This window comes from Kogia breviceps, chromosome 3 (assembly GCF_026419965.1).
Source record: "Kogia breviceps isolate mKogBre1 chromosome 3, mKogBre1 haplotype 1, whole genome shotgun sequence".
NCBI lineage: Eukaryota > Metazoa > Chordata > Mammalia > Artiodactyla > Physeteridae > Kogia > Kogia breviceps.
Genome location: NC_081312.1, coordinates 104,343,795 through 104,356,572, shown reverse-complemented (window position 1 = coordinate 104,356,572; position 12,778 = coordinate 104,343,795). Strand labels below are relative to the sequence as shown.

General features: G+C 36.1%; 1 protein-coding gene across 4 annotated transcripts in view; it reads right to left on the bottom strand.

Annotated features, from left to right (window-relative positions):
* ETFA (electron transfer flavoprotein subunit alpha) overlaps positions 1–12,778 on the bottom strand; it is a 91,006-nt gene that overhangs the window by 27,263 nt on the left and 50,965 nt on the right. Inside the window, exon 10 of one of the 4 annotated variants that reach the window (XR_010839731.1) lies at positions 3,710–3,887. The exons of the other annotated variants lie outside the window; for them this stretch is intronic. The gene's annotated coding sequence lies outside the window, so the exon portion shown is untranslated. The remainder of the gene's footprint in view (positions 1–3,709; positions 3,888–12,778) is intronic. 4 annotated transcript variants of the gene reach the window in all.

Sequence of the window (12,778 nt, the reverse complement as noted above, 5' to 3'; positions counted from 1 at the left end):
ATGAGAGATAGCAAGATTAAACAAGGGAGCAGCCAATAGAGACACAAATAGATGACAAAAATCCATCAATTTTCACGTATGGTAGACCATCATAGGAAAACCAAAAGCAGATGAAAATGACTGGTTTAAAACAGTAAATTTATACTCTGAAACTAATTATCAAATTTTGTTCTCTAGTAAGATATTTTTTCTTAAAACTTTAGAAAAACCTGAAAAATCTATCCTGAAAAGCTCACAATTCTTAAAAAAAGGGTACAGGCATACCGTGGAGATTTTGTGTGTTCCAGATTACTGCAAAAAAGCTAGTATCCCAATAAAGCGAGTCACAAGAAGTTTGTTTCCTAATGTATATAAAAGTATGTTTACACTCTACTGTAGCCTATTAATTGTGCAATAGCTTTATGTCTAAAAAAGAAACATACCTATCTAAATTTAAAAATACTGTATTGCTAAAAAAATGCTAACCATCATCTGACCCTTCAGCAAGCCAAAGTAGTAACATCGAAGGTGACTGATCACAGATCACCATAACAAATATAAGATCAGAGACAGGTGGGTTCAGATCCTGGTTCTTCCACTTAACATCTGTGTTCTCAGGTAGGTTACTTAACCTCTCAAAGGCTCAATCTCCTCATGTGTAAAATGGAGATAAATACCTGCAGCTAATAAGGATTGCTTGTGATTATTAAATAACAGAATGCATGTGATGTGCTCAAGATATTAGACATTAATGCTATTATTATTATTACTGAATGATCACTAAATCTTTAAACTAGAAGGCATTAGACAACCAACTACCATATAAATTCCACTTTAAACTACTTAAGTAGTTTACTATTGTAATAGTAACTATTACTATCTCAAGGCAAGTTGTTATTTAACTTTTGATACAATTCTTCTGGGATAATGTACTGGGAAAATTTCTTTTTATTGATATTTGTTAGTTTTTGTTTTGCATTTAGTACTATCTGTAAAGTTTGAATTTCTGCCCAACTTTCCAGACAGTGCTGGCCAGCCTAGGAAGTTGAGGTGAGTTTCTTTACAAAATTCTAACACAATCTTCATACAGGTACCAAGACATATCAAATTGGTCATACAAAAAATACATATATCAAGTTGAAATTACACTTTTTTTCTAGAATTGGAACAGTATTCTGCTGCAGCAACTTCAGATCTGCTTTACTTTAAACAAAGTAGAAAGGAAAGATTTAAACATTTACTTTTTTGTTTATATGAAATATGACTATGAGAGGAGTAGTTAAATCTGGAGCTTTCCGAGTAGAAAAACCAGGCCAATATTACTTCATCTCCTTAAAAATCAGGTTTAAAATATCTTTCCTACCAAGTCTCCCTTTCTAAATAGAGTTGGGGAAGGAATGTAAAAAACTACATTTATTCAAAGATAAAAAATTTTAAAGACGTCATATAAGTAGTTCTCACTAGAGTTCACAATCCAAAGTTACGTGCTCAAAAACAATACCCTATGACTACCTCAGACAGGACAAGTTTTACAGAATGGCACATGCTCTCTCAACCTTGTTTACTCAGAAGACTACAGAGGCATAAACTTAAACAGCAACTGTTACAGCTAAAACACAACACATACACAGGACAAATGCCAGGTTAGGAGTTAAATAGAATTCATCATAACAAATAATGAATGTCTCTTTGAGAAGCAGATTAACTGAACTATATTTTCTAATTACAGCAAGTCTCCTGTGAATTAATATTGCTATATTTCATCCTGCTGCTCATTTAAAAGGTCAAACTATTTCCTCTGTTTGCTAAATTGTGTTTAAGTCTCTTCTCTTTTTGGAAGAGGCCCCAAAACGCAAAGCACAACTATCTGTGGCTCTTTTCTCAAACAGCTCTCTGCCTATATTATGAAATTCTCAGGCAGGATTATGGCTAAACTGAGTTTTACATGAATAGAGAACTTTATGCATACTCTTGGTTTGAAGCTGAAGGTATGTCCCATCCATCAGACAATGCTCCTATACTAGGACTAACTCAGGTTTTATCAGGATTCAAGATGGCATAGTAATCATCACAACTACATGAATTGTCTATATGCCAGTAACCATATTCTACTTTATATACATTAACTCACTTAACTATGACAATAACTCTAAGGGGTGGAAATTCTTTTCATTTTATAGAACAGAAAGCACAGGCTCAGGCAGGCCTGCTGAGTTGTTCAAAGTTATATACACCTAGTAAAAGGCAGGCTTCTTAACCTTAAATTTTTCTTAAGAGAATATTTTGACAATATATTTTTAATATTTAACTATTTTTGCAGTTTAATGCTTAGCATTTACGTAATTAGCTTCTATACTAATTCACAGATTTTCTACTGTGGGGAGATATTCTTCAAGTATACCTAGAATGACAGAAAGCAAAGTATACTATATAAAATGATTATATAAAATTATTCAGATGATTAAATTACAATGAAATATTTGGGTGTATGACATCAAAATATTTAGATATATAATCAGTCTATTACAAAGCTTTGCATTTTAGCAGATCAAATAAAAATTGTGACTATAAAATTTTTTATCAGTAAGATTTTTTAACTGATCTGGTTAGTTAGATCATGCTAAATTATATATACCTATATAGAATTTTTGAGTAGTAAGGAACCTCTATGAATTTAGGCATAATCTTTTTATTTAATCAATGAAAAAACAGAGGCCCCCAAAACCAAAGCTGGCAACTGAACCTGACTTCCAAGTACTATTCTTTTCACTCACCAAGCTACCTCTTTCCCAAAATTACTAAGAAGGCCATTGTTTGTGCACAGCCTTTCTTGATGATTATTTAATCTAAAATTATTAAGATAACTTCTGTGCCAAGGAGCTTATGAAAGGTACAAAGTAACCAGAGGAACACAGTTTGGAGGTTCTTCAAAAAGCTAAACAGAGGGGTTCACTGGTGGTGCAGTGGTTGAGAGTCCGCCTGCCGATGCAGGGGACACGGCTTCGTGCCCCGGTCCGGGAAGATCCCACATGCCGCGGAGCGGCTAGGCCCGTGAGCCATGGCCGCTGAGCCTGTGCGTCCGGAGCCGGTGCTCCGCAACGGGAGAGGCCACAACAGTGAGAGGCCCGCGTATCGCAAAAAAAAAAAAAAACCACCACCAACAAAAAAAAGCTAAACAGAGAATTACCATGTGACCCAGCGATCCCACGCCTAGGTATACCACTCAAGAATTTAAAACAGGGACTCAAACAGATATCTGTATGTGAATGTTCACAGCAGCATTATTCACAATAGCCAAAAGGTGAAAACAAAACCACGCCAGTATCTATCAACAGATAAATGGATAAACAAAATGTTCATGGACTATTACTGAAATATTTTTCAGCCATAAAAAGGAATGAAGTTCTGACACATGCTACATGGATTAAATCTGAAAACGTGCTAAAAGAAGACAGTCACAAAAGGACAAATATTGTATGATTCCACTTTTATGAAATATCTAGCATAGGCAAAATCATAGAGACATAAAGTAGATTAGGCATTACCAGGGACTGGGGTGGGAGAGAATGGGGAGCTACTACTGCTTAATGGGTATAGAGCTTCTGTTTGGGGCCATGAAAACTTTTGGGTATAGACAGTGGTTATGGTTGCACAACATTCTGAATGTAATTAATGCCTCTGAATTGTACACTTAAAAATGGTTAAAATGGTAAATTTCGTTAGATTTTACCACAATAAAATCATCAAAAAGTAATTTCCTTGGGCTTCCCTGGTGGCGCAGTGGTTGAGAATCCGCCTGCCGATGCAGAGGACACGAGTTCGTGCCCCGGTCTGGGAAGATCCCACATGCCGCGGAGCGGCTGGGCCCGTGAGCCATGGCCGCTGAGCCTGAGCGTCCGGAGCCTGTGCTGCGCAATGGGAGAAGCCACAAGAGTGAGAGGCCCGTGTACCACCCCCCCCACACACACACACACAAAAGTTATTTCCTTGACAGAATCCTTTACATAATTCTCCGTCTTCAAAACACTTAATTCTAGAATCCTGTGGTTTCAACAACTATCAAAAGTAAATAGTTCAACATAACATTAAAAAAATAACAATAGGTGAAACCAGGTAAAAGATTGATGGGAAGTATCTGTACTATTTTTGTAATTTTTATGTAAATCTAAAACTGTCCTAAAAAATGTTTGTTTTTTTTTTTTTTAAGCAACTAGAGTTCTCTGTGAAGTTCAGCCCAAGATACACAAAGACTCCTTGAAGCACATTTTAAAGTTACAAGAATTTGAGCAGAGCTAGTAATGTAGAAAAGGGAAGTGCCTATAACACAATAATAAATTTACTATTCTTCCAACCTTCCTGGAGACCTTCTAAGTAATCTCACTTTAAGGAAATGGAAAATATTCCCCTGCCCCAAATACTATTTCCCAAATTCCTTTTCAGACTAAGTTTAGTTAATATTAATATATAATTATATTAAAATAAGTTATTAAAATGTTCTTTTATACAGGATCCTAGTACTTATGTCTTTGGCCCTAAAGTAAACACGAGGATTGAATTACATACTCTAACTGATCAACCATCATTAAATAAACATTTCCTTTTAGTAGTGTCTTATGTTCTCTGACATTAATGTGCATGTTTATCTTATCAGAAACTACACATGAGAAAAAAATTAGCTTTTATATGAAAGAAACAAAAATACAGTGAGAATTAGAATAGTTTTATTCAAGTTGCCACACCACAACAGCTACAACAAAGATTTGCTGTCTACTCTTACTGATTTTCGTGCCAGCTGTTAAATGAGATTGACCACCTACATGTCAATTATATCAGTGGAATCCTTTTTTAAAAGTTCTAATATATACATTAAAAAATTCAATTGTCTCTCCAAAACTTAAAAAATTTAACTTTATATATAAAGTGGTAATGGATTAAAAAACTTGGCTGATATTTGTCCTCTGAAATAAATGTTTAGAGAAATCAGTCTAATAAAAATTGGCTAATAAAGCAAAGATATAATTAGAACGCAAAGATACAATTACAACTTTTAGCAAATAAGTTTTTAACTATTGAATGACCAAACTATTTATACATCCAAATCACAGTTTATTAGTTCTACAACTTCTCCTTTGTCATTTTAAGCTTCACTGTAAGGGCTTCGATCATCCAGGCCATGTAATTACCTTTAAGAAGCATGCTTAGGGTGTTTTCTGGACTACAGGTCCATACAGCATTTCTCTTTGTCCTCTTGGGAATAGAACATCAATTGCTTTCAGCTAAATGCACTCATATATGAATATTTTAGTACAATTTAATGCTTCTACACCAACCCCAAAGGAACAGAGCATCAATTTGTGAACACTGTTCTCTTGGAGTTAAAAGCCAAGCTGGATAATGCAGTATGAAAGGGGTTGTCAATCTTTAGCTTTTTAGCAAGTCAGAAAAGCAGTCCATAAATTCAGCCCCAGCTGTGTACAAATAACTCCATAAAATTTATTCATATACAGATTTTTCAACATTAGTGAATTTTTTCAAGAGAACCCAGAAACAGAATTTCTTGTCTTGTTAAATTCTCCCCAAAACTGCTTCTTCATCTAGTAGCTATTCACCTTGTCTTAGAATTATAAATGAACCACTAATCTGTTAGTAAAATAACAAAATACAAAGTAATCTACTTCCACTAAGTGTAAAAACACATTTTCCTGGCAGTAGGTAACAGATTCTCTAATGACTGCAATATGCTTATATGTTTGGATGATTAGGAACATAAAGTCATCAACAGGGCTTCTAAAAGGTAATCCAGAAAAAAAGTTAAATGGGAACTACCACTAACTACGACAAGGCTTAAAAAGCCATATTCATTAAATTCTAGTCAGGGCATAAATCTGACACTCTGTTAAGCTCAACACATGTTGATTAATGTCCTAACAAACTATCAGGTATTAGTTAAAGAATTCAATACCTCTTCACGATTTCAAAACAAACAAACTTTTAGCAAACAAGGATTTATAATAGTAATTATAAAAACAGCTAATTCACAGTACTTATACTATATGCCAGGCACAGTTTTAAGTGTTTTACATATACTAACTCATTAAATCGTTAGAACTACCATATGAAGTATACAGACTGTTACTATCACCATTATACAGTTGAAAAAACTGTGGCACAGAGAAGCTAAGTGATCTGTCCAAGGTCATACAGCAAGCAAGTTGTAATACTAAAAACTGAATTCAGGCAATCTGGCTACAAAGTCTGGACTGTTAACATTTTTAACCATTATATGACACTGTCTATTGTAGGAAACTGCTTTAACATCATACCTAGTGGTGAAACACTAGAATTCCCTTGAAAATAAGAGATAGGGATGTTTATCAATCAAAACTCCAACTGTGGAGCTTGACAAATTAATTCTAAAACTGTGGAGAACGGCAGAGAGCCAAAAATGGCTAAGACGATTTTGGAGAAGAATGAGGGAGAGGGGTATTGCCCAACTAGATAATTTTATTATAAAGCTTTAGGTGCAGTATTGGTACAATGATAAACAACTGATGGATAGAACAGAACAGGGTACACAGAAATAGACTTGTGCATATATGTAAACTTGATATATAAGAGGTAACACTGTAGATCAGTGGGGGAGAAAGGAAATGTGTAATAAATGATTAGCTACATGAGGAAAAATTAAATAGTTACTTCACACCAAACAAAAAATCAAATCAAGCAGATTATAACCAAAATGTGAAAAGCAAAACTTTAAAACTTTTAAGAAAAAAATACTGCTTAATATTGTTAAGACTCTGTCTTAGGAAAGATTCCTTAAATAAGACACACAAAATACATATCAAAAAAGAAAAACTGGGCTTCCCTGGTGGCACAGTGGTTGAGAGTCCGCTTGCCAATGCAGAGGACGCAGGTTCGTGCCCCAGTCTGGGAGGATCCCACATGCCGCAGAGTGGCTAGGCCTGTGAGCCATGGCCGCTGAGCCTGTGTGTCTGGAGCCTGTGCTCCGCAACGGGAGAGGCCACAAAAGTGAGAGGCCCGTGTACCGCAAAAAAAAAAAAAAGAAAAAAGAAAAACTGTTCAACATTAAAATTATAAGCTTCTGTTTATCAAAAAATATGATTTAAAAAATGGAAAAGACAGCCATAACTGAGAGGAAATGTAACATACATAACAAAAGATTAGTATCTAGAATAAAAAGAACTTCCAGAAATTGATAAGCAGACAGACAATTCTATAGAAAAATGGGCAAAAAAGATATAAACAGGAAACTTGGAAAGGGAAAAAAAAAAAAATGAATGGACATTTAGCATATGAAAAGATCCCTTACTAGTAATCAGGGAAAAGCAAATTTTAAAAAAAAGTGAGATTTCATTCCCATAAGACTAGCAAAACTTTAAAAAAATCATAGTAAAACATAACTAACACAGAAGTTACCATTTTAATCATTGTTAAGTGTAGTTCTGTGGCATTAAGTATGTTTGCCTTGCTCTGCAACCATAACCACTACCTATCTTTGGAACTATCATCTATCTCTAGAACTGCAAAACCTTAAAAAAGAGAAAATACCAAACTACAGAGATAATGAAAATAAAGGTAAATTTTATAAACTGTTGTTAAGTGTAAATAACCGCTTTGGTAAATAATTTGTCAATATCTGGTAAAGCTAGACATTTACTGGTAACTAAGCAATTTCACTCTTAGGCATACTTCTCTAGGGAAATACTAACATACAAGGAGACATTTAAGAAGCTTTACAGCAATATTACTTGTAATAGCAAGAATTTACAGACTACCTAAATAAACATCCATTAATAGGAAAATGGTGGAGTTATGATATATTTATATAGTAGAATACCATAAATCAATGAAACACAAATGAAAAAAATGCTACCTGCATTAAATGAATGGATCTCACAAACAAAACTGACTAAAAATAGGATAAAGAACATATACAGTCAACATAGTGGGTACAGAGGGAATACACCTTAACATAATAAAGGCCATATATGACAACCCCACAGGTAACATCATACTCAACAGTGAAAAGCTGGAAGTTTTTCCTCTAAGATTAGGAGCAAGACAAGGATGCCCACTCTCACCAATATCATTTGACATAGTATTAAAAGTCCTTACCACAGCAATTAGGCAAGAAAAAGAAATAAAAGGCATCCAAAGGCATTCCTTGGAAAGGAGGAAGTAAAACTGTCTCTATTTGCAGATGACATGATATTATATACAGAAAACCCTAGCTCTCCTGCCTACCCGGCAGTGGTGCATGGAAGGCAGGGGTGTGGACCCCGGCCCGCCTTTGGTCTCCCACCAATGCCTCTCATGCCACGGGCACTCTAGCCTCGCCACATGTCTCAAGACAGGCCCTCCCCACAGTGGGGTAAGAGCAGGGGTGTCCTGCCACCACCGTGCACTCCCTTCAGTGTGTGAGTGCATCTTGCCCTGCCCTCAGTGGTGCCCCTGCAGCGCTCTGGGCTGCCCCTCAGTGGCCCAAGTTGTGGCATCATTTCCCATTGCTGGTGAGGCCCTTGAGTCTGCACCGCGATGATGCGTCCATTGAGCAGCTCTCTTGGGATACTGAGAGGTCTTTGCAGAGATGTTCATGAATGGGCTCCTTTCCATCCTAGAGATCTACCTGGATAGATTCTCATCATTCTATGTGATTTCAAGGGTACCTATCAGGCACCAGAGGGGGACCATGTACACCAAAGGGGACGGGAGGAACCCCTAGTGACTGGCTTCTAGGATCTTGGCTCCCAGGCAGAGGTCTGGCCTAAGCTCCTGTGGTGGGAACACCGAGTCCAAACCGCTGGACTAACAGAGAACCTCAGACCCCAGGGAATATCAATCGGAGTGAGGCCTCCCAGAGGTCCTCATCTCAGCACCAAGACCCAGCTCTATCCAACTGCCTGCAAACTCCAGTACTGGACATCTCAGGCCAAACAACCAGAAAGACGGGAATACAGCACCACCCAACAACAAAAAAATTAAATGACAAAAAACTATGTTACAGACAAAGGAGCAAGGTAAAAACCTACAAGAACAAAGAAATGAAGATGAAGTAGGCAATCTACCTGAAAAAGAATTCAGGGTAATGATAGTAAAGATGATCCAAAATCTCAGAAGCAGAATGGAGAAAATACAAGAAACATTTAACAAGGATCTAGAAAAACTAAAGAGCAAACAAACAATGATGAACAACACAATTACTGAAATTAAAAATACTCTAGAAGGATTCAATAACAGAATAACTGAGGCAGAATGGATAAGTGAGCTGAAAGATAAAAGGGTGGAAATAACTGCCAGGGAGCAGAATAAAGAAAAAAGAATGAAAAGAATTGAGGACAGTCTCAGAGACCTCCAGGACAACATTAAACACACCAATATTCAAATTATAGGGGTCCCAGAAGAAGAAAAGAAAAAGAAAGGGACTGAGAAAATATTTGAAGAGATTATAGTGGAAAACTTCCCTAACATGGGAAAGGAAATAGTCAAACAAGGAAGCACAGAGAGTATCATACAGGATAAACCCGAAGAGAAACATGCTGAGACACATTAATCAAACTATCAAAAATTAAATACAAAGAAAAAATATTAAAAGCAGCAAGGAAAAGTAACAAATAACATACAATGGAATCCCCAAAAGGTTAACAGCTGATTTTTCAGCAGAAACTCTTCAAGCCAGAAGGGAGTGGCAAGAGGTATTTAAAGTGATGAAAGAGAAAAACCTACAACCAAGATTACTCTACCAAGCAAGGATTTCATTCAGATTCGATGGAGAAATTAAAACCTTTACAGAGAAGTTAACAGAATTCAGTACCACCAAACCAGCTTTACAACAAATGCTAAAGGAACTTCTCTAGGCACACAAGAGATGGAAAAGACCTACAATTAGAAACCCAAAACAATTAAGAAAATGGTAATAGTTAGAAACATATGGATAATTACCTTAAATGTAAATGGATTAACTGCTCCAACCGAAAGATATACACTGGCTGAATGGATACAAAGACAAGACCCATACATATGCTGTCTACAAGAGACCCACTTCAGACCTAGAGACACATACAGACTGAAAGTGAGGGGATGGAAAAAGATATTCCATGCAAATGGAAATCAAAAGAAAGCTAAACAAAAGTGCTACTAAATAACCAAGAGATCACTGAAGAAATCAAAGACGAAATCCAAAAATACCCAGAAACAAATGACAATGAAAACATGACAACCCAAGACATAATGGATGCAGCAAAAGCAGTTCTAACAGGGAAGTTTATAGCAATACAATCCTACTTCAAGAAACAAGAAAAATCTCAAATAAACGATCTAATCTTACACCTAAACGAACTAGAGAAAGAAGAACAAATAAAACCCAAAATTAGCAGAAGGAAAGAAATCATAAAAACTAGATCAGAAATAAATGAAAAAGAAATGAAGGAAACAATAGCAAAGATCAATAAAACTAAAAGTTGGTTCCTTGAGAAGATAAACAAAATTGATAAAACATTAGCCAGACTCATCAAGAATAAAAGGGAGAAGACTCAAATCAACATTACTAGAAATGAAAAAGGAGAAGTAACAACTGACAATGCAGAAATACAAAGGATCATGAGAGATTACTACAAGCAACTATATGCCAATAAGATGGACAACCTGGAAGAAATGGACAAATTCTTAGAAAAGCACAATCTTCCAAGACTGAACCCAGAAGAAATAGAAAATATGAACAGACCAATCACAAGCACTGAAATTGAGACTGTGATTAAAAATCTTCCAACAAACAAAAGCCCAGGACCAGATGGCTTCACAGGCGAATTCTATCAAACATTTAGAGAAGAGCTAACACTTATCCTTCTCAAACTCTTCCAAAATACAGCAGAGGGAGGAACACTCCCAAACTCATTCTACGAGGCCACCATCACCCTGATACCAAAACCAGACAAAGATGTCACAAAGAAAGAAAACTACAGGCCAATATTACTGATGAAAATAATGCAAAAATCCTCAACAAAATACTAGCAAACAGAATCCAGCAGCACATTAAAAGGATCATACACCACAATCAAGTGGGGTTTATCCCAGGAATGCAAGGATTCTTCAGTGTACACAAATCAATCAATGTGATAAACCATATTAACAAAGTGAAGGAGAAAAACCATATGATCATCTCAACAGATGCAGAAAAAGCTTTGGACAAAATTCAACACCCATTTAAGATAAAAACTCTCCAGAAAGTAGGTATAGAGGGAACCTGCCTCAACATAATAAAGGCCATATATGACAAACCCACAGCCAAGATTGCTCTCAATGGTGAAAAACTGAAACATTTCCTCTAAGATCAGGAACAAGACAAGGTTGTCCACTCTCACCACTATTATTCAACATAGTTTTGGAAGTTTTAGCCACAGCAATCAGAGAAGAAAAAGACATAAGAGGAATCCAAATCAGAAAAGAAGTAAAACTGTCACTGTTTGCAGATGACATGATACTATACATAGAGAATCCTAAAGATGCTACCAGAAAACTACTAGAGCTAATCAATAAATCTGGTAGAGTTGCAGGATACAAAATTAATGCACAGAAATCTCTTGCACTCCTACACACTAACAATGAAAAATATGAAATAGAAATTGAGGAGACACTCCCATTTACCATGGCAACAAAAAGAATAAAGTACCTAGGAATAAACCTACCTAAAGAGACAAAAGACCTTTATGCAGAAAACTATAAGACACTGATGAAAGAAAGTAAAGATGATACAAACAGATGGAGACATATACCATGTTCTTGGATTGGAAGAATCAACATTGTGAAAATGACTATACTACTCAAAGCAATCTACAGATTCAAGGCAATCCCTATTAAATTACCAATGGCATTTTTTACAGAACTAGAACCAAAAATTTCACAATTTGTACGGAAACACAAAAGACCCTGAATAGCCAAAGCAATCTTGAGAAAGAAAAACAGAGCTGGAGGAATCAGGCTCCCAGACTTCAGACAATACTATAAAGCTACAGTAATCAAGACAGTATGATACTGGCACAAAAACAGAAATATAGATCAACGGAACAGGATAGAAAGCCCAGAGAAAAACCCACGCACATATGGTCACCTTATCTTTGATAAAGGAGGCAAGAATATACAATGGAGAAAAACACAGCCTCTTCAATAAGTGGTGCTGGGAAAATTGGACAGCTACATATAAAGGAATGAAATTAGAACACTTCCTAAAACCATACACCAAAATAAACTCAAAACGGATTAAAGACCTAAATGTAAGGCCAGACAGCATAAAACTCTTAGAGGAAAACATAGGCAGACACTCTATGACATATATCACAGCAAGATCCTTTTTGACCCACCTCCTAGAGAAATGGAAATAAAAACAAAAATAAACAAATGGGACCTAATGAAACTTAAAAGCCTTTGCACAGCAAAGGAAACTATAAACAAGAAGAAAAGACAGCCCTCAGGATGGGAGAAAATATTTGCAAACAAAGCAACTGACAAAGGATTAATCTCCAAAATATACAAGCAGCTCATGTAGCTCAATATCAAGAAGAACAAACAACCCAATCCAAAAATGGGCAGAAGACCTAAATAGACATTTCTCCAGTGCAGATATACAGATTGCCAACAAACACATGAAGAGATGCTCAACATCACTAATCACTAGAGAAATGCAAATCAAAACTTCAATGAGGTATCACCTCATACAGGTCAGAATGGCCATCATCAAAAAATCTACAAACAATAAATGCTGGAGAGGGTGTGGAGAAAAGGG